The sequence below is a fragment of the Bubalus bubalis genome, chromosome 11 (genome assembly GCF_019923935.1).
Source record: "Bubalus bubalis isolate 160015118507 breed Murrah chromosome 11, NDDB_SH_1, whole genome shotgun sequence".
Classification (NCBI taxonomy): Eukaryota; Metazoa; Chordata; class Mammalia; order Artiodactyla; family Bovidae; genus Bubalus; species Bubalus bubalis.
The window spans coordinates 61,007,721-61,033,253 of NC_059167.1; the positions used below are offsets into that span (position 1 = coordinate 61,007,721).

A 25,533-nucleotide genomic window follows, 5' to 3' on the forward strand; every position below is an offset into this window, starting at 1 on the left:
TCCTCCTCCACGGGATCTTCCCAACCCAGGGATTGAACCCACATCTCTTACATCTCCTGCATTGGCAGGCAGGTTCTCTACCAATAGTGCCACCTGGGAAGCCCTGATCAGAGGTATGGCTGTTCAGTTATCCTACAAGCATAAAATAAAAAAAAAAATTAAATTACTTTATTTCAATTTGAATGCTTAAGAATTCATAGGAAACAGGAAGAGCAAGGATGTTGCAAAATCTAAAACCATAATTTCAAAATCTTTGAGCCATTGGGTCTGACCAATTTTCCTTGGTGTTAATCTTTTTAAAGGGATGATGAGATGACTTTGTAAGGTAAATTTTCTGCTAAATGTAGTACAAAAGGAAACCTTTGGAACTGGAGAAATTTAGAAAACTAAATTTGATTTTAACTTATTTGGATGAATTAACTTTATTTCATCTGAATAAGTGTCTCTAGATAAACTTGAGAAAATCCAGGAACTCACTGAACAGATAAATTTTTATTTGCCTCTGGAATGACAGTCTGTGAATCAGTCTGGGAAAATATGCTAACTAAGGCAAATTCTTAGACACTTAGAGATTTACATGTGTTTATTTTCATGTGAACTATTATATTCAGGCTGAAGACATTTTGGAAAGATTGTCCCCACTTCTTTTGATGTTTAGAGCTACTTTATGAAATAATCCCTCTTCTTTAATTTTATAGTATGCAGAATTCTGTACCTTGTCAGCTCTCAGCTTCTTTTGCTGCTATTTTAATTGTTTGCAATTAAAACTTTTACTGTTAGGCAGGTAGTTTTATTTATTGATTGATTAATCACCTAATTTCAAGTTAGGTGTGACTACATGTGTCTGATTTACCACTAGGACATTGTATGTGGTTTAAATGATTACAGAAAGGACTGTGCTAAATAGTGATTTACTGAGTACCCATGAGTGCATTGACCATACCAGGGAAAGATATATTTCTTTATCTAACTTCATTTCTGTCTCTACTATAAATAACCTACAAGCCTTCTGGGATCTTGGTTTGGTTTTTGGTCACTGGCTAATTGGTGTTTGAATTATAATTTCACAAATTATAAACAGAGGATTAAGTCACAGGGTATAAAACTTGTATTTTTTCCTTATGCAAAATTAATTTATTTCTGTGAAAGTAGATGACATTATTTTTCACACCGATTTCATTTTCTTGGGATAAGTGGAACTGGAAGAAGGTCTGTTTCCTCATTATGCTATAATACCCCCTGTTCAAAAACCATGGCCATATTACATTTTACATTCCTTTTTCTGCTTTGCCTTGGTAACATTTCTGTGAAATTATTTCAAGAGCTGATTGCATTTCAGAGCATGTTTTAAATGAAAATATGGGCCCTCCAGGAAATTTGTGTTATCTTGGAGGTACTTTAGAAGAGGAGAAAGAAGCAAAGATGCAAGTGAGAAGAAAGCAAGTAAGAAGACTCTTTCAGTTTAGGTATGCATAGAGAAAGCCATGGGCTTCCCGGGTGGTGCAGTGGTAAAGAATCTACCTGCCAATGCAGGAATCGCAGGAGATGCAGGAGACGTGAGTTCGATTCCTGGGTTGGGAAGATCCTGTGGAGTAGGAAATGGCAACCCACTTCAGTATTCTTGCCTGGAGAATTCCATGGACAGGGGAGCCTGGAGGGTACAGTCCATGGAGTCTCAGAGTCATCCATGACTGAGCATGAACACAAGAGAAAGCCACATTAATTGATAGAAGTTTTTCTTTTTTTTTTACTGGGGACTCTAAATGGTAACTGTCAAACTGTCATTTTGCATTTTCACCTTCTGCTTTAGTCAGAATTCTTTTGGTTGCAAGTGACAGAAAACCTAACCCAAACTGGCTTGACTTGTTTAAACGTTGGAGTTTATTGGTGCGTATGAGTGAGATGTGATGCCCAAGTGTGCCTTGATGCATGGCTTGGACCACACTGCTAAGAACTGAGTTCCTGTTATCCAGTGTTGGCTTTGTTTGGGGACCTCATATAGTTATGAGGTGTCTGCCAGCAACTCAGATGTTTAGATCCAGGGTGAGTAAGCAAGGATCCTTGTCTCGGTGTTGCCAGAAAGTATCCTGAGAATCACAAGGACTAGACTGGATTAGGTTACTTGCCTACCTATCCTACCCCAGTCACTGTGGCCAGGGAAGGTCTGACTCTAACTGAAGGGGCTTCACCCCCAGAACTGTGGAGGGGGCCTGTCCAGATCACGTTATTTAACAGTAGGAGGATCTTATCTCCAAACAAAAATTAAGGCAGTTGCCAAAAGGGGAGAAGGAGTTTGGGGAGGTGAAGGGAATGTTCAGTGTCTACTACACATACCATAGGGATCACCCTTTGGACTGGATTTACTATACGCATTATGTTAAGCTTTTGTTCCCAGGACTCCATAAAACTCCCAATCCTGAGTACCATCTGAAGTATAATCATTCAGTAGGAGGAATATGTGTGCTTAGTCACTCAGTCATGTCCAACTCCTTGCGACCTCATGGACCATAGCCTGCCAGGCTCCTCTGTTCATGGGATTTTTCCAGGCAAGAATACTGGAGCGGGTTGCCATTTCCTACTCCAGGGGAACTTCACAACCCATGGATTGAACCTGTGTCTCTTGGATCTCCTGCATTGGCAGGTAGAATTTTTACCACTGCACCACCTGGGAAGCCCTCTGAGAAGTATTTATTCATTATTTACTCTCAGGACTCCAAAGAGCAGGGATTAATCCTAGTCATAGCATTTAACCTTTAATTATTGACTACCAAGTAAGAAAGGGAATATTTCCAATATCCAGATATTTGATTTTAAACATGCATATACCACTAGATGATGCTTTGAAGTTTATCTAAAAGTGCAATGTGTAACCTTTTAGAATTTGATAATGTCTATCCACTCTCCCCAGAAAAGTACATGGGCACATACAAAGTATGACACAGAATTTCGTGGGGAGGGGAGATCCAACCGATCCATTCTAAAGGAGATCAACCCTGGGTGTTCTTGGGAAGGAATGATGCTAAACCTGAAACTCCAGTACTTTGGCCACCGCATGCAAAGAGTTGACTCATTGGAAAAGACTCTGATGCTGGGAGGGATTGGGGCAGGAGGAGAAGGGGATGACAGAGGATGAGATGGCTGGATGTCATCACCGACTTGATGGACGTGAGTTTGAGTGAACTCCGGGAGATGGTGATGGACAGGGAGGCCTGGTGTGCTGTGATTCATGGGGTCGCAAAGAGTCAGACACGACTGAGCGACTGAACTGAATTGACTGATCCACTCTCCCCAAAAAAGTACATGGGTACATACAAAGTATGACACAGAATTTTGTGGAGAGGGGATAGCAATTCCAATTGAAAACAGATGAAATCCCACTACTTATCCAGAGATGGCTTGCCTTTTGTGATATCCTAGAAAAAAGTTGTTCAGTTTAAATTTGAAATTGCCAGGGCTTGATCCAACTTTGGTCCTAGAACAGTCTTAGTCTGCTAGTCATCTCAGAAGCTTCCTCAAGGCTTTACTTTCATCCTTCACTTATATGTAGGCATTTTTGCCTTTTTTTTTTTTTCCTTAGTCTTTGAATAAAGATTCTCTCCCTTGTGTCTCTGGACAGCCACTGATGGAGACCTCATGGCCACTTAGTTCAGTTCAGTTCAGTTCAGTTGCTCAGTCATGTCCGACTCTTTGCGACCCCATGAATCACAGCACGCCAGGCCTCCCTGTCCATCATCAACTCCTGGAGTTCACTGAGACTCACGTCCATCGAGTCAGTGATGCCATCCAGCCATCTCATCCTCTGTCATCCCCTTTTCCCGCCTTCAATCTTTCCCAGCATCTGGGTTTTTTCCATTGAGTCAGTTCTTCGCATCAGGTGGCCAAAGTATTGGAGTTTCAGCATCAGCAGCAGTCCTTCCAATGAATATTCGGGACTGATTTCCTTTAGGATTGACTGGTTGGATCTCTTTCAATGCAAGGGACTCTCAAGAGTCTTCTCCAACACCACAATTCAAAAGCATCAATTCTTCAGTAGTCAGCTCTCTTTATAGTCCAACTCTCACATCCGTACATGACTACTGGAAAAACCACAGCTTTGACTAGATGGACCTTTGTCAGCAATGTAATGTCTCTGCTTTTTAATATGCTGTCTAGGTTGGTCATAACTTTTCTTCCAAGGAGTAAGCGTCTTTTAATTTCATGGCTGCAGTCACCATCTGTAGTGATTTTGGAGCCCAAGAAAGGAAAGTCTGTCACTGTTTCCATTGTTTCCCCATCCATTTGCCATGAAGTGATGGGACTGGATGCCATGATCTTAGTTTTCTGAATGTTGAGCTTTAAGCCAACTTTTTCACTCTCCTCTTTCACTTTCATCAAGAGGCTCTTTAGTTCTTCTTCACTTTCTGTCATAAGGGTGGTGTCATCTGCATATCTGAGGTTATTGATATTTCTCCCAACAATCTTGATTCCAGCTTGTGTTTCTTCCAGCCCAGCGTTTCTCATGATGTACTCTGCATATAAGTTAAATAAGCAGGGTGACAATATACAGCCTTAATGTACTTCTTTCCCGATTTGGAACCAGTCTTGGTTAGAAGCTTGGAATCATGTTGTTCCATGGCCAGTTCTTAATTGTTGCTTCTTGACCTGCATGCAGATTTCTCAGGGGGCAGGTCAGGTGATCTGGTATTCCCATCTCTTGAAGAATTTTCCACAGTTTGTTATGATCCACACAGTTAAAAGCTTTGGCATAGTCAATAAAGCAGAAGTAGATGTTTCTCTGGAACTCTCTTGCTTTTTTGATAATCCAACGGATGTTGGCAATTTGATCTCTGATTCCTCTGCCTTTTCTAAATCCAGGTTGAACTTCTGGAATTTCTCAGTTCACATACTGTTGAAGCCTGGCTTGGAGAATTTGGAGCATTACTTTGTTAACATCTGAGATGAGTGCAATTGTGTGGTAGTTTGAACATTCTTTGGGATTGGAATGAAAACTAACATTTTCCAGTCCTTTGGCCACTGCTGAGTTTTCCAAATTTGCTGGCATATTGAGTGCATCACTTTCACAGCATCATCTTTTAGGCTTTGAAATAGCTCAACTGGAATTCCATCACCTTCACTAGCTTTGTTCATAGTGATGCTTCCTAAGGCCCACTTGACTTCACATTCCAGGATGTCTGGCTCTAGGTCAGTGATCACACCATTGTGATTATCTGGGTCACGGAGATCTTTTTTGTACAGTTCTTCTGTGTATTCTTGCCACCTCTTCTTAATATCTTCTGCTTCTGTTAGGTCCATACCATTTCTGTCCTTTATTGTGCCCATCTTTGCATGAAATGTTCCCTTGGTATCCTAATTTTCTTGAAGAGATCTCTAGTCTTTCCCATTCTGTTGTTTTCCTCTATTTCCTTGCATTGATCACTGAGGAAGGCTTTCTTATCTCTCCTTGCTATTCTTTGGAACTCTGCATTTAAATGGGTATATCTTTCCTTTTCTCCTTTGTCTTTCACTTCTCTTCTTTTCACAGCTATTTATTTGTAAGGCCTCCTCAGACAACCATTTTGCCTTTTTGCATTTCTTTTTTCTTGTGGATGATCTTGATCACTGCCTCCTGTACAATGTCATGAACCTCCATCTATAGTTCTTCAGGCACTCTATTAGATCTAATCCCTTGAATCTATTTGTCACTTCCACTGTATAATTGTAAGGGATTAGATTTAGTTTATACCTGAATGGTTTAGTCAATGCACTAGTTTTAGCAAACCCCCTCTTCCAACAACACAAGAGAAGACTCTACACATTGACATCACCAGATTGATTATATTCTTTTGCAGCCAAAGATGGAGAAGCTCTATACAGTCAGCAAAGCCAAGACTGGGAGCTGACTATGGCTCAGATCGTGAACTCCTTATTGCCAAATTCAGACTTAAATTGATGAAAGTAGGGAAAACCACTAGACCATTCAGGTATGACCTAAATCAAATCCCTTACAAACTGAGCAGGGGCCCCACCCAAATCACATATGAGAGTTCTGCCTCTCAGTGTTCTTTCTGATGAAAATACTCAAGTCGCTGGTACAAAAGAAACATTCTTCTTAGCTGCTGCATCGGCAGTTCCTTTTCTGTCTACTCAAACCAGTTCTTCTCGAATGGGAGTTCAGTTTGGAGGTGGTCTCTTAATTACCAGTAATCTACCTGCAAGTGCTATTGGTAGGTGTAGGAAGGTGGTGCTATAATTTTATGGGGTCTGTGCTTCATGTCTGCTTGAGGTGACGAGGTTTCATTTTCACTTAAAAGAGTGGATCACATAGACTTTCAGCATGCATTCTTCTCTTTTAAGCCCTCATTTGTTCTACCATCAATAGCTAAGTGAAGGGCCATGGATGCTGCCAGCATTCTTGCAGCCTTTGCTCTTTGTTTCCTGGATTCTCTGTGGCAGTGGAATGGGCTGTTCTTGTTTAGAATCTAAAATATGGAGCTGGTTAAACACTGGCAGGGAAGCCAGTGGCAGTAGATTGTCAAGTGGTCCTCGAAACTGGGCAGGAATGAGTGCTCAGAGGCAGCTGATGCCAGAGTGTTACTTGGAACTTCTTTTCTGTCTTTGGTAAACACAGGATTTCAGCTTTGAGCTGGAACTAACCTGCTGTGAGAATTCTTTGAGTACATAAGCAGGATTGGCATGGTGCAGACGTGGTAGCCCAGAGGCTTGTGCCCTGTGTGCGAGTCAGCATTTCTAAAATCCACACCGGGTGGGTGCCAACATCACAGAGGAAGAAGTGTAAGCTAGGAGGCGACCCAGAGGGAGTTAGAAGTGAAGGCAGATGGGGTCAGCTCCCAGTTGGCGCCACAGGAATTAAGGGAAGAGGAAAGGTAATACCTCAGGGAGACATTCTAAGGCAGCAGTGAAATGCTAGGTAATAATCAGGTGATGCACAAATACAGAAAACGTTAATGCTGAACAACTGAGTGGGAAAAAGCAACACATAACCTGACCAAGTACTGTTCAGTAACCAATCTTGAACAGATGCAGCTTACATAAATGTGGTCCATTTAGACCAGTGCAAGGTATTTGTTTTCTCAGATCCCACATACTTTCTGATTTTACATCCAATAAAAGTAGGTCAAATGCTCAAATAAGCCCTGTTAGGGAGATTCTGGCTTTCATAGGGTAGACTCAAAGGTGGCCAAGCATGTGGGTTCCCAGGGAGGACAGAGTAGACCTGTTGATAACGTTTCTCTTGACCAGTTCCTGTCCTGCTCTTAGCAAACAGCTGGGCTGTTGCCGAGTTCCACCCCAGTTCCAAAGCCGATCCTGAGACAGGATACAAATGAGTAGTCTTCACCAGGTTCCTTCCTTCCTGCCTCCTTCCCTCCCTTTATTCGTTCCTTCTCTCATCTACAAATATTTACTAAGCACCTATGGGGTGTCAGGAATTGTGCTTGATGTTAGGGATTTCCAGGAGAGAATGCAGATGTAGTCCCTGCTCTGCTGGAGTTTGCAACTGAATAAAAGAGAATCAAATAATCATACCAATCCACGTATAATTATAAACCTTGATAAGTTCCATGAAGGGAAGGTACAGGGTGCTATGTGTATGTACCACAGCAGGGCCTTAGTTTTAGGGCTTAGAGGAGGCCTCTGTCAGGGTGCACCGTTTGAGCTGAGGTTTGAAGGATGGATAGGAGTTTGCTAGTCAGTTGAGAGTGGGTTCCCTATGTCTGTAAAGGTCTTATGAAGTAAAGAAACATGGGACGTTTGAAGAGCTGTAAATAAGATTGTAAGTGGTTGGAACACACAGAGAGGAGAATAGTTTGACATGAGCCTGGAGAGATAAGTGGGCAGAGTTAGTCTGTGAGGGCCATGCCAAGGTTTTGTTCTCTGTCTTGTTAACGACGGGAAGCTATTAGTGTGTTTCAAGAACTGGTGAAGGGGCAGTGGAGCAGCGCTGTCATCAGGCTTACATCTCAGAAAGAATTCTCTGGCTGCAGTAGACGGAATGGACAGGGCTGGGAAGGCTCTGGCTGATGTAGGGAAAGAGCTGAGAAGCTTCTGTGGTTGTTGAAGGGGGGTGGGGTGGGGGGTGGGGGGATGGAGTGGGAAGTGATGGTGCCCGGATTAACATTGCAACAGAGAAGTAGGTTATTCCCACAGATACTTGGAAGGCAAAATTTGCAGGACTCGGTGATGGACTGCCTATGATACTTACTTGCGGGTGTTTGGGGTGGGGGTTGTGGAAAATTCCAGCATGACTTCAATGCCCTTGTTCACAGAAGTAGGCTGGATACTGGTACCACTCACTGAGAGAGAAAGTGGAAAAGTTGTGAGTTGTTCTTGAACATGTTGAAATATAAGGAATTTCTGCAATACTTTCCCCTCCTTTAAGATGGGGTTTGAAATTAATTCACAGCACAGAAGAGAGTCTTTGACTAAACCACAGTATTAAGATTCTGTTGAATGTCTGCCCCAAATGTTCAGCTTCTATTCAGATCTGAGAGGTGATATTTTGGGGTCAACCAGACATAATTCCAAGGCTGTCTATGACATGGACAATTTACATTTAAACCTTGGTTTCTTCAGTAAAGTGGAAAACTCATTGAGATGAAAGATGTATTAAGTCATATGGCAGGAGTCCAGTGCCATGTATGAAGGAAGGACAATTTGGATGCTTAGGAGAAATTTTGGGATCTTTCTATAAATTAATAGCTCAGGGTTGCTAAGGAGAAACATGCCTGTGGACTGTTTCCCCATCCTCTCCTAAGTTCCCAGGGATAGACATATGACTTTATGCTGCTCAGGAATGAAATTCCATGCTAGGATGTAGCAGAACCTGTCAACCTGCTCATCTAGCACTTTCTGTAAGACAGACAAGAGTGTAGTCCCAACAGGGCTGCTACTCTCTTACTTTCTTCTGTTTATTTTCTTTTCTCCCCAAAGCCACATAGCAAAAATACGTACTTCGGTTCTTCCATTCACTTTAACTTCATTTTACTTTGTCAATTCTAATATTCATCTTTGTTAATCATTACTGACAGTGTGTGGATCATCTCGCACAATGCCTAGCATGTAGAATCTACTCAACCGTCATCATTTCTTTTTCAGCAGAAGCCCAGTGTTTTGCATTTACAGTGACTTTCTTTAAGGCCCTAATTGCTCACATCTGAACGGGGAGTTAAGTCACTCAGGTGAACAGAGCTTTCCTCCCATGTTTAGTCTGACAATGGTAGAAGATATTGAACTTAAATCTTCTTAGGAATTGGGGTCCCTAAGCCCAGTCTGCTGTTTGGTCGACTATTAGACTTCAGCGATGTCATTGGATTTCAAGGCTAGTCACCCCACTCCAGCACTCTGGTGGGCTGCAGTCGCTAAGAGTCGGACACGACTGAGTGACTTCACTTTCACTTTTCACTTTCATGTATTGGAAAAGGAAATGGCAACGCACTCCAGTGTTCTTGCCTGGAGAATTCCAGGGATGGGGGAGCCTGGTGGGCTGCTGTCTATGGGGTCGCACACAGCTGGACACGACTGAAGCGACTTAGCAGCAGCAGCAGCAGGGATATAACTAGGCCCAGGGAGAATTTTAACATGTTGCTCCTGGAAGATGATTTTGGCCATTCTATATGGACCATGGGTTCAGACTAGTCTTTTGCTCTAGGAAATTTCCAACTATCAATATTGAATGTTGAACTCTTTGTTCACGCAGTAAATGCTGCTGATGTAATAGTAAAATACTATTCTTGTCTAATTTAGTTCTGTTCTTTACATATATTCTTCGTACTGGGAAATTTGATGTGGGCATATCTTTACTGGGGTTTCCCCAGTGGCTCAGTAGGTAAAGAATCCATCTGCCAATGCAGGAGATGCAGGTTCGATCCCTGGGTTGTGACTATCCCCTGGAGGAGGGCATGGCAACCCACTGCAGTATTCTTGCCTGGAGAATCCCATGAACAGAGGAGCCTGGCAGGCTATAGTCCATAGGGTCAAAAAGAGTTGGACACGACTGAAGCCAATGAGCATGTGTGCATGTATCTTTATTATCAATGGGAAGGTGCTGAATTAGAAATTTTCATTTAAATATTGCTAACTGGATACTTTGCACATAACATTGTCATGGTCTCTCAGGTGTTAGGCATGAGACTTTTTTTCTTCTTGATTTTGGAGAGTTAGTGTCAACAGGGAAATAGAAAACAGGTAATTCAAACATGTTTAGCAAATGAAGATTAGTTTCCTGACACTACTCTTGCCCTTTTTCATGAATGATAGAAAAATGTTTTTCCATAGGAAATTTTTAGTATAATATTTGTCATCCTGTCTCAAAGCAAATAGGAAATTTGCTTATAGTTTTGTGTTCCTCACTAGAATTATTTTTGAACCAGGAGGATTTTCTGAAATCAGAGTTTGGTCTTTTTAGTCCTGTGTAATTCAAGGGAGAAGACCTCGCTCAGTGTTTCTTCAAGTCCTTCCTCATGGCTGAACCTTGCATAGCTCCTGTTGGCTGGTACATTTTTGAGTGAGGGTTTTAAAAAAATGTGGCTGCAAAAGTTTTCTTTTTGTACCCATCCAAACACTAGGTTCTACTAGATGCAAATGGGCTGCACATGATTGGAGTGATATCATTTTATTAAAACTCTTCTCATAACCCAGCTCTAAAAGGCCTTCTGTTTCTATTATAGCTAAGTTATTGATGCTAAATAGTTCAGCAAATTGGGTTGTTGAAGCGCATCTGCCATGCATTATTCATGAAGCTCGTCTTTCACAAATCAATGCTGTCTGTTGCCTCTTCCTGGAGTCCTAGCAGCACCACTTCCCGGGAAGTGTGCTTCCTTTGTGAGCCAAGAACCCGTGTCATATGCACAGCCACCAGGCCAGCACTTGGTTACACTGTTGTCCTCGAAATGTAGTGCCTAATGGGGAAGAGGTTTAATTAATGTGCTACAGTAAGGTGTCTGTTTATAAAGAAATAATGTACTATAAAATTAAGCCACGTATAGTGAATGTACCTCCTAATGGTGAGGCTGGCATTTTAAGTGATCAGTAAATCACTTAAATATTAAGACTTTCTTGAATAAGGGTAATAAAAGGAGACATTTGGAAATGGTAGATACCGGTACATACAATTATCCACTAAATAAAACATTTTTATTGTGATACCAGTGTTAATCACGTTGTAGAACGGGGCTGATCAGGAGCAGAGCAAAATAGTATCTGGACATTTTCATTTCTGACGTGATTAGCCTACATGAGAATGTAAGTTGCAAATATTTAAACCAGACTTTCCTCAGAGGACAGCTGTGGTTTAGTTTCCTGAGGCTGAAAGATTACTTGTAAAACTTGTAGAGCTGCTTTGTCCTACGGTTTAACCCTTCTTTATTTGAATCAAGTTATCTGGGTTTGTGACTTTTCCCAGCTTCCTGCTTCTGGGCTGTCTTTCTAGCTTGTAGGGCAGAAACCTATTCTCAGGTTTTTCCTACTCTCCTCACCATAAAGGGCTCTCTCCCACTTCCAGCATCCGCAGGCATGATCAGTCCTACGTGGTCTCCTTGACCTAGTTCTCCAGGTGGTGCTAGTGGTAAAGAACCCTGCCAATGCAGGAGACTAAGAGATGTGGGTTCAGTCACTGGGTGGGGGAGAGCCCCTGGAGAAGGAAGTGGCAACCCCCTCCAGTATTCTTGCCTGGAGAATCCCATGGACAGAGGAGCCTGGTGAGCTATAGTCCATAGGGTTGCAGAGAGTTGGACACATCTGAAATGACTTACCATGCACACTCACACCCTGTTGCTTATAAGGAAGTTGACTGAGGGCTGAGGTGTGAGGCTTGCTGTTGCTCATCTGTGCCCTGGAGCTATTTAATACTCCCTCTGTGTCCAGTGTCCTTTGATCACTGTGGTCGAACCCAAGGAAACCAGATGGACCAGGAGGTTGTACTGTTTTACTCCAAGGGCTCAGGCTTTTCCAATAAACCCCTTCTTGTTTCTGGCATAAAACGATTTGATTATAAAAATTTTCTACTTTAAGCCTTATTAAACAACATGCTCCCAAACCATCATGTGTATTTCCCTCCCTCATTAAAAAAAATTATAAAAAGAAAGTTAACAAATGGTTACACTATTTAGTTATAATTAAAAACTAAACAAACAATCAAGAACTTGTATTCTCAAGCCTTTGCATAGTATATATGATTAAGTGCATTCTGCAAAATGGAAATTATCTGTCTGTAAAGTGTTAAGCCAATAATAATATATTCAAAATGCTTTAGAAGACATCTATTTATATTTAATCTTTTAATAGGCTACTGTATGTGAGCTGGATTATCTTTAGAGGGTTTTGTAAAACGGAATTGTAAATTTCAAGATGTTGTGCTTAATGGGTTGTGGTTCTGAATCCCAGATCTCTACTGATGAAAATTTGGCAGGTTGGGAAGTGAGATGAGGGTTTAATGAACAAAATCTAATCTAAGAGATGGAAATGCTGTTCCTCTTAAATACAGAGAAATTAATGGAGTGGAAAAGGCACAAACAATTTCTGCTGCGGCACTGAGTGATTTCCGTAATGGAGAGGATGGAGGCTGGATGGTTGGGGCGTGTGTTAGGCAAACACTGCTGGTGACTAAACCTGGCCACCAGGTATTATGAAGCCTTTGTCATCCCCACTCCAGATCCCTTAGCTTCAGTTCATACTGGTGTTCCAAGGCCCTGCAAGGAGATGCTTTTGATTGGTTTAAAGGCCAGTGGATGCTTGTTTCTTTAACTCAATAGAACATCACGCAATCAGGAGCTTTCTTACTGTGACCTTGAGTAATAAGGGCAGGACCACTGTTAGAGATGTGGATTTAGGGATGTTAATCAATGGAAAAGCTTTCTCTTACCTCCAGTTAATTTTCTGTTCTAAATGCTGAACAAATTTCTCCTTTCTTCTAGCACAAGGTAAAATCTCTTTAAAAAATATCTCTAACTTGGGATTTAGTTATGAGCCAAAGCCAGTTGCTAGGGGCAACCAGGACAGAAGCTGTTAATTAATTAACCTCTGTCATTGTGTACAAATTAAGCCCCTGAGTCCTGGCTTGAAAGCCGATGGGCTGGGTGGGCGTGTTTTGCTGGGCTTGGGGATTGGGCTTGAACAGCCTGGCTTCAACCTCATCCCGCCCTTTTCTATCACCAGTTCCCAATAGGAAGTTAGTAGCTTTTGTCCAGGAGTCAGTAAGGGAAGAAGATGAAGAGGCAGGATTCCTCTGCTTATGGAGAAAACATCCTTAAAGGGAATAAAACAAAGACATGAAACTAACATAAGCTATTGGTTAGTGCCTAGCAGGTGGCAAGAAAGTCCTGTTACCTCTGTGTGAGTGTGTGTGTATTTGGTAGGGGATGGGTGAGAAGTGGAAACTTTTGGACAGCTAGACGTTAATTCTGGTTCTGGCAGTGAAGAGCACATAGCACTGTGGGGTCCAGGAGATCTGGATTCACACAGTACCAGAGAATCACAAACATGGCGCTAGAGAATTAGTGACACAGAAACCAGGCATTTGCTGACTGTCCTTCTGCAGGTGGTCCATTTGGTTGGTGGCTAGTGGATGGCCCAGGGCCTGAAGTGCTAATTGTCACCAGAACAACATCAGGGGATGGCAGGTGAATTTGCTCCTGAGAGGAACAAACCAGAAACATTGGGGACTTTAAAGTTTTAACCTAAACAAAAGAACAAGCCAGAGCAGAGAATAATGGCTTGCTTCCAAGTTAAAATTTATAATGAATTAATAAGGATTATAAATAAAATGATGACCACAGTCCTGGGAGCTATTGGAAATGATCTGTATCTTAGGCTTCAGATTTACTTTTTAAAATGTTATTCTAGAGAACAGTTATTTTTCTCTTTGAAGTCTTTCTTATTGTTTGTAAATGTTTTATAAAATTTTTAAAATTGAAGTATAGTTGATTTACAGTATTGTGTTAGCTTCAGGTGTACAGTGAAGTAATTCAGTTATGTATGTGTGTGTATACGTACATATATATACATACATATATATATGTATATTCTTTTTCAGATTCTTTTCCATTTTAGGTTATTGCAAGATACTGGATATAGTTCCCTGTGCTATGCAGTTGGTTCTTGTTGTTTATCTATTTTATGTATAATAGTGTATATCTGTTAATCCCAACTGGCTTGTCTTAATTTTGCTAATGATTTCTTGTTTTAACACAAATAGAAATTCTTGATATTAAAATGTGTTTTGTTGTCATTACTGGCAAAATATAGTTCATGCTCTGCATTGGCTCCCTATGAGCTACAAAATTCTGGGTCAGCTACGCTCAGGGCAAAATGGAGGGCAAGCCATTTTACTTCCCATAGAATCTGGTCTTGCTTCCTCCATTGACTGGGGAAAGATTGTGCAGTTGCTGGAGGATTAAGAAAGGGTAAGGAAGAGAAGTGTGTGTGTGTGTGTGTGTGTGTGTGTGTGTGTGTGTGTTTGTGTTTACTAGAAGTAAACTCTGTGAATCAAGGATCTTAGCTGTCTTGCTCACTGCCCTGTCCTCAGTGCCCGGCTTCTGCCAGACATTTGAAGAATAGGTCTCTCTAGCTAGCTGTGAGGCCCTATATTGTCTGGCCTGGCTCACTGTTTACTACCTCACTGTCCTCATTTCCTATGGTTTTTCTTACTGCTCATTCAGCATCAACCACATTTTCCTTCTTGTAGTTCCCTATACACCTCAAGCCTAGTCTCACCTCAGGGTCTTTGTACTTGCCATGATTTTAGCCTGGAATATGCCTCCTGGATTTAGGAATGGATTTCCCTCTCACCTCCTTCAGGTTTCTGGTCAAAAGTCACTGCATCAGGGAAGCTTCCCTGGCCCTCTATTTAAAATAGCCTTCCTGTTTGCATGGCCTTCCTTGTTTCTCATCTTAGCTTTATTTTCCTCCTTAGCATTTATTGTCTTTGGCATATGCATAATCTATCTCTGGCTTGTTGATTGGTCTGTTTTTGGTCACTAGAACATAAACTCCAACAGGTGAAGAGTTTTTGTTTTGTTCACTGCTGCTTTTTAGGACCCAGAACAAGGCCTGGTGCAGAAGAGGCCCCCATTAAATTAGTTGAATGAATGATGGAATGAACAAATATCATGTATTATTTTGACTATACTTACACATATTGATAATATAGCAATTGTAGCTCAATATTTTCTACTTTACTCACATATGTAACTTAAAACAAGTGATTTCATTAGGGCTTATTCCACAAACACATTTGACAAGCTTGAATGGTTATTTACACAAATACTGCAAAATGGATAATTACTTCAAGAATTAAAAAACTGATACAACTGAAAACACAAAACAGAAGTTCAAAATGGAAATTTAACTTATTTTGCTAGTATGAGATCAGAAAAAGCAAGAGAGTTCCAGAAAAACATCTATTTCTGCTTTATTGACTATGCCAAAGCCTTTGACTATGTGGGTCACAACAAACTGTGGAAAATTCTTCAAGAGGTGGGAATACTAGACCACCTTACCTGCCTCCTGAGAAATCCGTATGCAGATCAAGAAGCAACAGTTAGAACTGGACATGGAACAAGAGATTGGTTCCAAATCGGGAAAGGAGTACGTCAAAGCTGTATATTGTCACCCTGCTTATTTAACTTATATGCAGAGTATATCATGCAAAATGCTGGGCTGGCTGAAGTACAAGCTGGAATCAAGATTGTTGGGAGAAATATCAATAATCTCAGATATGCAGATGACACCACCCTTATGGCAGAAGGTGAAGAAGAACTAAAGAGCCTCTTGATGAAAGTGAAAGAGGAGAGTGAAAAAGTTGGCTTAAAGCTCAACATTCAGAAAACGAAGATCATGGCATCTGGTCCCATCACTTCATGGCAAATGGATGGGGAAACAATGGAAACAGTGACAGACTTTCTTTTCTTGGGCTCCAAAATCACTGCAGCCATGAAATTAAAAGATGCTTACTCCTTGGAAGAAAAACTATGACCAACCTAGATAGCATATTAAGAAGCAGAGACATTACATTGCTGATAAAGGTCCATCTAGTCAAAGCTATGGTTATTCCAGTACTCATGTATAGATGTGAGAGTTGGACTATAAAGCTGAGCGCTGAAGAATTGATACTTTTGAACTGTGGTGTTAGAGAAGACTCTTGAGAGTCCCTGGACCGCAAAGAGATCCAACCAATCAATCCTAAAGGAAATCAGTCTTGAATGTTCATTGGAAGGATTGATGCTGAAACTCTAATACTCTGTCCACCTCATGTGAAGAACTGACTCATTAGAAAAGATCCTGATATTGAGAAAGATTGAAGGTGGGAGGAGACAGGGACAACAGAGGATGAGATGGTTGGATGGCATCATTGACGCGATGGACATGAGTTTGAGTAAGCTCCAGGAGTTGGTGATGGACAGAGAAGCCTGGTGTGCTGCTGCAAAGACTTGGACATGACTGAGTGACTGAACTGAACTGATGAGATCAAAATCAATTAGAAAGTACCATCTCCATCACTCAACAATGACTTTGTCTGCAGTAGGGTTTACAGTAGGCTTTCCTTGTTCCTGTGCTGGTTATGATGTTGATTCCTGAGCACAGAGTAAAGACCTGATTTCCTGTCTCTCCAGAAAAACATAACCTCTGTTTCTGTCTTGGGGATGTTTGACTTTCTATTATTATCCAGTAACAGCACACTGAAATTGCAGAAGATAATGCTGTGAGAACTGAAATTGCAAAAAAATATTTCAATCAAGAAGTGATTCTTTTGTGATATAAAATCTCCTAAAAATATCCAGAATTAAAAGTGAATAAAGGGACTTCTCTGGTGGTCCAGTGGTTCAGACTGTGAGCTCACAATTTGGGGAGCCTGGGTCTGATCCCTGGTCAGGGAACTAGGGGCTTCCATGGTGGCTCAGACAGTAAAGAATCCACCTGCCATGCAGGAGACCCAGGCTCAATCCCTGGGTTGGGAAAATCCCCAGGAGAAGGGAATGGCTGTTAACTCTTTTAAACAAAAATTTTAGTTTAAAAAAGTGTGGGTGATTGTTTTGATTTGCTTAGTTTCTAGAAACATTTTCTCTATATACGTAATTCTTAGAGAGAGTGCATGCGTGCTATGCATGCTAAGTCACTTTCATTGTGTCCGACTTTCTGCGACCCTACGGACAGTAGCCCGCCAGGCTCCTCTGTCCATTGGATTCTCCAGGCAAGAATACTGGATTGGGTAGCCATGCCCTTCTCCAGAGGATCTTCCCAACCCAGGAATGAATCCTGTGTCTTTTATGTCTCCTGCATTGGCAGGTGGTTTCATTACCAGTGGATTAAGGCATTTAGAAACACTCTCTCTCACAAAATAGTCTGCCTCCCAGTCAATACCTCCTGGTATAGGTGGTGAACAGTGGAGAATGGTGGAATCCCCCTTTAAAGAGAGGGTGGATATGGAGATGGGCTCACATGCACTGTGTCAAACGCATCAAGATGTGTTATCTCTAGGCAGTGATCTTGAAGTAAGCTTCTCTGCATCTCATCTGAAATTCTACTCTTGGAAGCATTTGCTGAGCTCCAGTCGTTACTGACCCTTGCAAAACTGACAAAGGAACATTTCAGAGAGGGGAAACTAATTTATTCTGACTGCTTGTCAAGCATCATCTTAACTAGCCTTATCTTTTTGCCCTAAAAGGTGTAAGATTCTAACCTCTGCTTCTGCAGCATCCACATTAAACGGCAGAATGGCCAAGCAGCTCCTATCAGGAGGTTTATACATTAGTACAGCACCATTAAGAGCTGGGAGTACTTAAAGCACTGATCTTTTGAAATCAGGGGCCAGATGGTCAGATAAATTGACCTTCATTGCTCTCTTATTAGCAGAACGCATCTTTTCTTTTTAATTCAAAATGGTTGCCAGGAAAGTGGATTCTGAAAATTCTCTGAACTTTTAGGTTTGAGATGCAGAACTCTTGAGCATGTGGCTGCTTGAGACATATTTGGGAGTAATATTGTGCTAGCTGTACTTCCCATAACTTTCTTCACAAAGGACTTGATGAATGCCTTCCTGACCTGGGGTGTGTAGGGCTACAGATTTGGGAAGTTTTTCATTAACTAAAGCAAAAATCTTAAAAAAATTTTTTTTGAAGTATAGTTTATTTACAGTGTTGTGTTAATTCTGCTGTACAGCTAAGTGATTCAATTACACATGTGTATATTTTTTTCAATTAGCAGGAATATTGGATATAGTTCTCTGTGCTGTACGGTAGAACTTTGTTGTTAATCCATTCTATATATATTATTAGCAGATTGCCCTGGCTAACCCCAAACTCCCAGTCCTTCTCTACCCCACCTCTTTCCCCTTGGCAGCCAGAAGTCTGTTCTCTGTCTGTGATTCTGTTTCTGTTTCATAGCTAAAGTTCATTTGTGTCATATTTTAGATTCCACATATAAGTGATATGATAGTATTTTTCTGACTGCACTTAGTATAAGGGCACATACTAAGTGTGCATACTAGAGTATGCCCAGTCTCTAGCTGCACCCATATTGTGGCAAATGGCATTATTTCCTTCTTTTTATGGCTGAGTAGTATTCCACTGTATATATGTATTATATCTTTATCCATTCATCTATCAATGGACCTTTAGGTTGCTTCCATATCTTGGCTATTGTGAATAGTGCTGCTATGGGGTCACACAGAGTCAGACACGACTGAAGTGACTTAGCAGCAGCGGCAGCATGAACATAGGGGTGTGTGTATCTTTTTGAATTACAGTTTTGTCTGGATATATGCCCAGGAATGGAATTGTTGCATTGTATGGCAACAACCAGAGGAAAATTCCTGAATCACTATTTCTTTTTTTTGGCTGAGGTTCACTCTAACTGCACTTCATATACTGTCTAATTCAGCCATTGCAGGGGCCTGGTATATGTGCCTTGGGTATCAAGTCACATTTGCTTACAGGAGGGAGCTGGTGGATGGTGGGGGTGAGAACAGTGATTGCAGAGGCAGAGGTCTGTGGTAGATAGAGCCCTCTTGCTCATTTGTGTGTTTTCTAGTTGGTCAACTAGAACATAAGCTTCATGAAAACATGGCTGTTGACAATTTTGTATTCCCAGGCATGGTGACTGGAGTCATGCGCTCAGCAAACATTAGCTGAGTGAATGAAAAGACAAAGAGTTTCGCTGGAAAATACATGGCCTTTTCCATTTATTGCATTCTGATGTGGCAGATCCAGAAAGGAAGAGATACCACATGACACTTGGAAATGGCCAAATAGGTTGAGGCTGTCTGGGGAAGGGAGGAAGGGATTCAGAAGGACTTGCAGGGTATACTGGAAATGCTATAGAAATCAGGTCCAGACCAAGATTTAGACATCATAGGAATGCTCTTTCCATAAGTAGTTATGGTCCAATCCTTCATTCTGGGATTCTGTCCCTTCAGCTACTTAACCTGCTTCACAGAAATGTTAAGATAATAAAAGGAGATAATAGATTTAAAAGCACTTCTAAAAGAGTGTACTCTTATGGAGAAAGCTACTATTTAACTGTTGAAAATATGTTATATTCAAGTTAAAATTGTTCCTAAGTGCTCAGTCCCTTTAAAAAGTGATTGCTGCTGGCAAGAGCCATTTTGATGGACAGTTATTGCCTCCCAACTGAAGTGAGTAGAATAATCAATTTCCATGGTGTGTCTGATGACCTGTGGCTGAAAAGAGAGCCTCAGGGGTGATCGGGTAACTGTTATCTCATAGAAAGCCGGCAGCCTGGGAACATGGGGATGTGGGAGAGATGTGCTCAGGTGACAGCAGGAATCCATATCTCTGCCTGATCTGGAAATTCATTTCGATGAAGTAAATAAGCCAGGGGAGCAAAGTAGAACTGCGTGGGAAGCAGCTTCTTGTTGCAGTTAGAATCAGTTGGTGAGGCAAGTTTTCACTTTTGGCAAGGACAGTTTGAATATTCTGGTTGATCACTCGAAGGGCTTTGAGCCTAGTCCACTGGATGCTTGAAGGGCTAGGATTGGAGTATGAATGGCTCCAGCCTGCTCCCTCTGGCTCCACCCACACCCAGGGAGCCTCCAATCAGTGTACACGCGAGGTGCCCTCCCCAGCCTGAAAGACTAAGCTCTAGTTTCCTGCAAGCAACAGACCTTGGCCTGTCTTGGGCTTCGGTGTTTGCAAACGGAGGAGCGCGACCTGGCTTAGGGAAGGTAGACCAGAAGAGGGGGTGCATAGAACCTGGGGATGAGAGGCTCCTATTTGTGTGCAGAGTTCCTGGGCGTTGAAATGTGATCTAGAAGGAGAGAAGCGGCTCCGGATGAGCAAGTCCCTTGACCTCCCGGACTCCTCACCCTAGGAAGAGAGGTGAACCAGGAGAGGGCCAGAACAGGGAAGGATTAAAAAAAAAAAAAAAAAAAAAAAAAGGGGGGGATTCAAGACAGTGGTCCAGTTTCCAGATCTAAGGGAAGTACATTTGATATCAAAGCATGAGCAGGCAGGTTAACTGCAAGAGCCCCTAACTGTCAAGTGAGGGATTGAATAGCAATTCTAGGTAGCTGTTTATTGGAAGGTAAGTCAAGCAAAACTCTCCAAAGGGTTGCCACCTGACTCAGAGGAAAGTTGTTGTCTTTGCAGTGGCTCCAAGGCCGTGCATGATCTGCCAGCCCTCTCTCCTGTGACCTCCCTGACCTTACCTACCCTCTTCCCCCACTGCCAGCAACTGTGCTCCATCAACACTGGCCTCCTCACTGCCTTTCAAGGGTGCTGGGCATGTTTGCAGCAGCTTTCCCCTCTGTGTGGAATATTCTCTGAGAACTGCCTGTGCTCTCTGTTCAAATGTTCTCCTTCCACTAACCTGATAGGCCTATTTAAAATGGAACCAGGCACTCTGATTCCCCCTCCCCTTCTTTCTCCTTCCCTGCCCTACTCCTGACCCCATCCATCACCTAGTAAGTTACTTATTGATTTTTTTGGTCTGTCTCACCTCTTGGGAATGTAAGTTTCATAAGGCAGGCTTCAGTCCCCAGGAGAATGCTTGGTATATATTAGTAGTAGGTGCTCAATACATCTTTGTTGAATTAATAAAGTAACTTCTATTAAGTAACAAACAATGAGAGGAATTCCTGAAAAAAAGATTGTCAGTTTCTTAAAATGCATAGGATGTATAATTTCTTAATTTTCTTGCCATATGCAGGGGAATAGTATCTAAATATTTAAATGAAGGCTTTTCTTTCTCTTTCACAAGAAATCAATTTTCTTGTGGCTTCATAGGTCTCATTTATTGAGCCAGTAGCATTTACTGTCTTCTGAGACTGAAAACTCAAGACCAGAGGAAAAAAGAGTGAAAGAATTCCAGGGGAGGCTCTTGAAATCAGTAGAAACCTCTGAGAACAGAACCTAGAAATATTTATTGGATTGTATATATTCTGTCCTTCTCCCTCTTATTTTTTCCCTTTTCCTTTCCTCTGCTCTCTTTTCCTTTCCTCCTCCAGATTTGGAGCAAGGTGCTCTGTTAGGACTGCAGGACTCAGAGATGGATGGTGTCAGTTCCCAGGAGTTGACAGTTTGGTGAGGGAGATTTCTGTGGAAAGAAATCATTTCAGCATCATGTGCACACTGCTATCATGGAAGTATGCCCAGGCGCTGTGGGAATCAAGCTGTTGAAAGATACCTCGATTGGCCAGTGGAGACAGAAGAGGCTGCCAGAGGAGCCCTGGGCACATGGGTGGAATTGTATACAATGGAGACATGGAAGACTATTGAGTTATTGTTGAGGAATTATGAAATCATTTTAGGTCTGAAAGAGTCTGGTTATTTCTAAAATTCACTTTTTCAGACCCCTTTCCTACTCATTCTGCATAATTTCCATCTGTCTCTCTGTTTCTATGTACATAATATACACATATGTATATATGCATATCAGTACCACTGGCAAAGGTATTATTAATATGGCTCCTGTAGGAGTAATTTTAGCAACCGCCATTAGCAACCACCAAGACCTTGGCATTGGTGACCTCATTTACTTCTACTAACACACCAAAGCAGAAGAAAGCAACACCACCCTCATTTTATAGTTGAGGAAACCACAGCACCATAATAACACAATAACAATAAATAACACACAGTGATACCATTATTTGAGTCTTTCTGATTTTGATTGTCCATGTGTTCTTCTGCATCACCTGTATGTGTCAAAAATATGTTTATATCCTAAGATGTAGGACAAACATGTATGTGAAAATATGCTGCTGAAAAAGTGGCAGAATGAACAAGCAGCAAATGTGTGCATTCTGGAGAAGCAGTAGCTGTAAGAAACCCCCAAGACTGAAGAGGACTTCTTGACTGCTGCCTGTATCTTAAATGCCATGAACTTTCTTATGCCTTCCTTTTATGAGTAGAAACATCTGCTTTATAATAATGTTCACTTTCCTTACAGGAGAGTATTTAAATGAAGTTATCAAAATTTTACTTGATGATTTTAGAGAATTTTAGTGCTCCGAGAGGTAAAGGAATGGGGGCAGGTTCCTGTGCTGGCTTGGTATGGTGGGAATTCCTTTGCAGTTCTGTCAATGAGATTTAATCATGTTATCTAGGTACCTCAGTGTTTCTGTTCTAATGTCTTATTCCTGTTGAATTGTGATAATGGGTAGTGGTTTTAGATATTTTGCAGTTTTTCCCATGGTACTTTGTGCTAGCCAAAAAGCTCTAAGGACACATGCTCTTTGCAATTAATGTTTCCCAAAACTTTGTAATTCACATAACTCTTTGATAACCAGATAGTGATTCCCACTCATGGTGTTTAATGTTTCAGATGATCTCCAGTTATCTGCAGGAATATAAGGAATTTAACATTTTCTAATAAAATGTATTCTAATTTATTATTATTTTTAACTTGGAATGAATTACCTGTACATAGCTGAAAAGCTCAGTGGAGGACAGTATCCATTTTTGCTTTAATTACAAGTAACCTTGGCCACTATTTAAAGTGCTCATTGCTGCTTGCACCACTGTATATCTGCAGCTATGTGATATTAATTTTTAATGAGAACCTGAAATCTAGGACTGTGCTCACTGGGTTTTATTGTATGTGTCTTTGGGAGTTTCCATTCTGAATAGAGTTGTTGACTAAATACTAGTTTTATAACCCATTGATGAAATCAAGATAAATGCATTAGCCCCATTCTAAAATTTTCTTCAGTTCTATCCCACTCAAGTCTCTGCTTTGGCCTACATATATGGGTGTATTTAACTGAAATAACTGAAGTTTCCTATTCCCTCATTGTTTTACTTATAACAGTAATATGCTCATCAAGATTATGTAATAAAGGGGTTCTCTGGTGACAGCACTAGGCTGGGTATTATCTTGGAGGAAAGAAAGAGTTTTTACAGTTAAATCTGAATATTATAAGAGCAGATATAAAAATAAAATGTGAAATTCTTAAGCATAAGGATCATTTGTGTCTCATTCACAATTGGATCCCATATATGTGACACATATTAGGTGCTCAAAAGGCTTGAAAGAATGACTCACTTATAAAAATGGCATTTATTTATTTTTTGCATGTTTTTACTAATATTTTAATTAATTAATTTAATTTCTTTACAATATTGTGATGGCTTTTGCCATACATCGACATGAATCACCCATGGGTGCACATGTCCCCCCATCCTGAAACCCCTCCCGCCTCCCTCCCTACCTCATTCCTCTGAGTTGTCCCAGGGCACTGGCTTTTGAGTGCCCTGCTTCATGCATAGAACTTGCACTGGTCATCTATTTTGCATATAGTAATACACATGTTTCAATGCTATTCTCTCAAATCATCCCACCCTCCCCTTCTCCCACATAGTCCAAAAGTCTGTTCTTTACATCTGTGTCTCTCTTGCTGCCTTGCATATAGGATTGTCATTCAGATCAGATCAGATCAGTCGCTCAGTCGCGTCCGACTCTTTGCGACCCCATGAATCGCAGCACGCCAGGCCTCCCTGTCCCTCACCAACTCCCGGAGTTCACTCAGTCTCACGTCCATCGAGTCAGTGATGCCATCCAGCCATCTCATCCTCTGTCGTCCCCTTCTCCTCCTGCCCCCAATCCCTCCCAACATCGGAGTCTTTTCCAATGAGTCAACTCTTCGCATGAGGTGGCCAAAGTACTGGAGTTTCAGCTTTAGCATCATTCCTTCCAAAGAAATCCCAGGGCTGATCTCCTTCAGAATGGACTGGTTGGATCTCCTTGCAGTCCAAGGGACTCTCAAGAGTCTTCTCCAACACCAAATTCCATATATATGCATTAATATACTGTATTGGTGTTTCTCTTTCTGAATTAGTTCACTCTGTATAATAGGCTTCAGTTTTGTTCACCTCATTAGAACGGACTCAAATGCATTCTTTTTTATAGCTGAGTAATATTCCACTCTGTATATATACCACAGCTTCCTTATCCATTTGTCTGCTGATGGACATCTAGGTTGCTTCCATGTCCTAGCTGTTGTAAACAGCACTGCAATGAACATTGGGATACATCTGTCTTTTTCAATTCTGGTTTCCTTGGTTTATATGCCCAGCAGTGGGATTGCTGGGTCATATGGCTATTCTATTTCCAGTTTTTTAAGGAATATCCATACTGTTCTCCATAGTGGCTGTACCCGTTTGCATTCCCACCAGCAGCGAAAGAGGATTCTCTTTTCACAGTACCCTCTCCAGCATTTATTGTTTGTAGACTTTTTGATGGCCATTCTGACCAGCATGAGATACCTCATTGTGGTTTTGATAAAAATGGCATTTAGCATGATGCTGGCCATGTGGTAAATTTTCAGAAGCTACTTATTGATCTAGTATGAACCTTGGGCCCTCATGCAAGGGAAACTGGACTACCTTCCTAAGTCTTGGATGTGGGCATGACTGCCAGTGGGGAATCGAGTTAGGTTAGACATAAATTTTCACATACTCTTTTCTTCCTCTCCTTCTTCCTATCTGCTCCATTTATTATCATCCTTCTGTTGCTGCCAGCTAATCCAAAATCCTATATGATTCACTACCATAGGCGAATATGTTTCAAAGTCACTTCTTAGAGTAAAACCTTGAACTTCCTCTCATAGTATATTTGAAATTTACATCTCAAAACTCACTGCAAAGTTTCTGACTCCTTCAATTCTGGACTCTGTCTACTGCCTAAAATAGTGTGAGTGCTAAAAATACATGTGCTCTGCCCCAAAGAGTTTACTATGTTCTCAGTAGAAACTTTAAACTTTCCCTTAAAAGTTAGATAAATTTGGCTCAATGGCAAAAGCAAATTTATTTAAAAACCGTTTTTATACTTGTTTCATAATAGTAACACTTTATCTTTTTTACAGTGATTTATAGGCACTGGAGCAGAACAGGGGAGTCATGGAAAAAAAGCAATTAACGAATAAAGGAAAAAAGTACCAATAGTGAACAGGAAAAAAATCTTCTGAAAGCTAAAGAAGAGAGAATAATTGATGGTTCCATTTTAGCTTAATGTTATTTCTGGATCTCTTTTATAATGTGTTATTTACTGCATAGTTTATAGTTGACAGAAAATAAACAGCATTTG

The 25,533-nt window shown here is 41.2% G+C and overlaps 1 long non-coding RNA gene across 1 annotated transcript; it reads left to right on the plus strand.

The window, feature by feature from the left end:
• The first annotated feature begins 1,336 nt into the window (after positions 1–1,336).
• On the plus strand, positions 1,337–25,533 carry LOC123328096. Its single transcript, XR_006542862.2, has 2 exons — positions 1,337–1,443; positions 25,313–25,533. It is a non-coding gene; the product is annotated as an uncharacterized LOC123328096 (long non-coding RNA).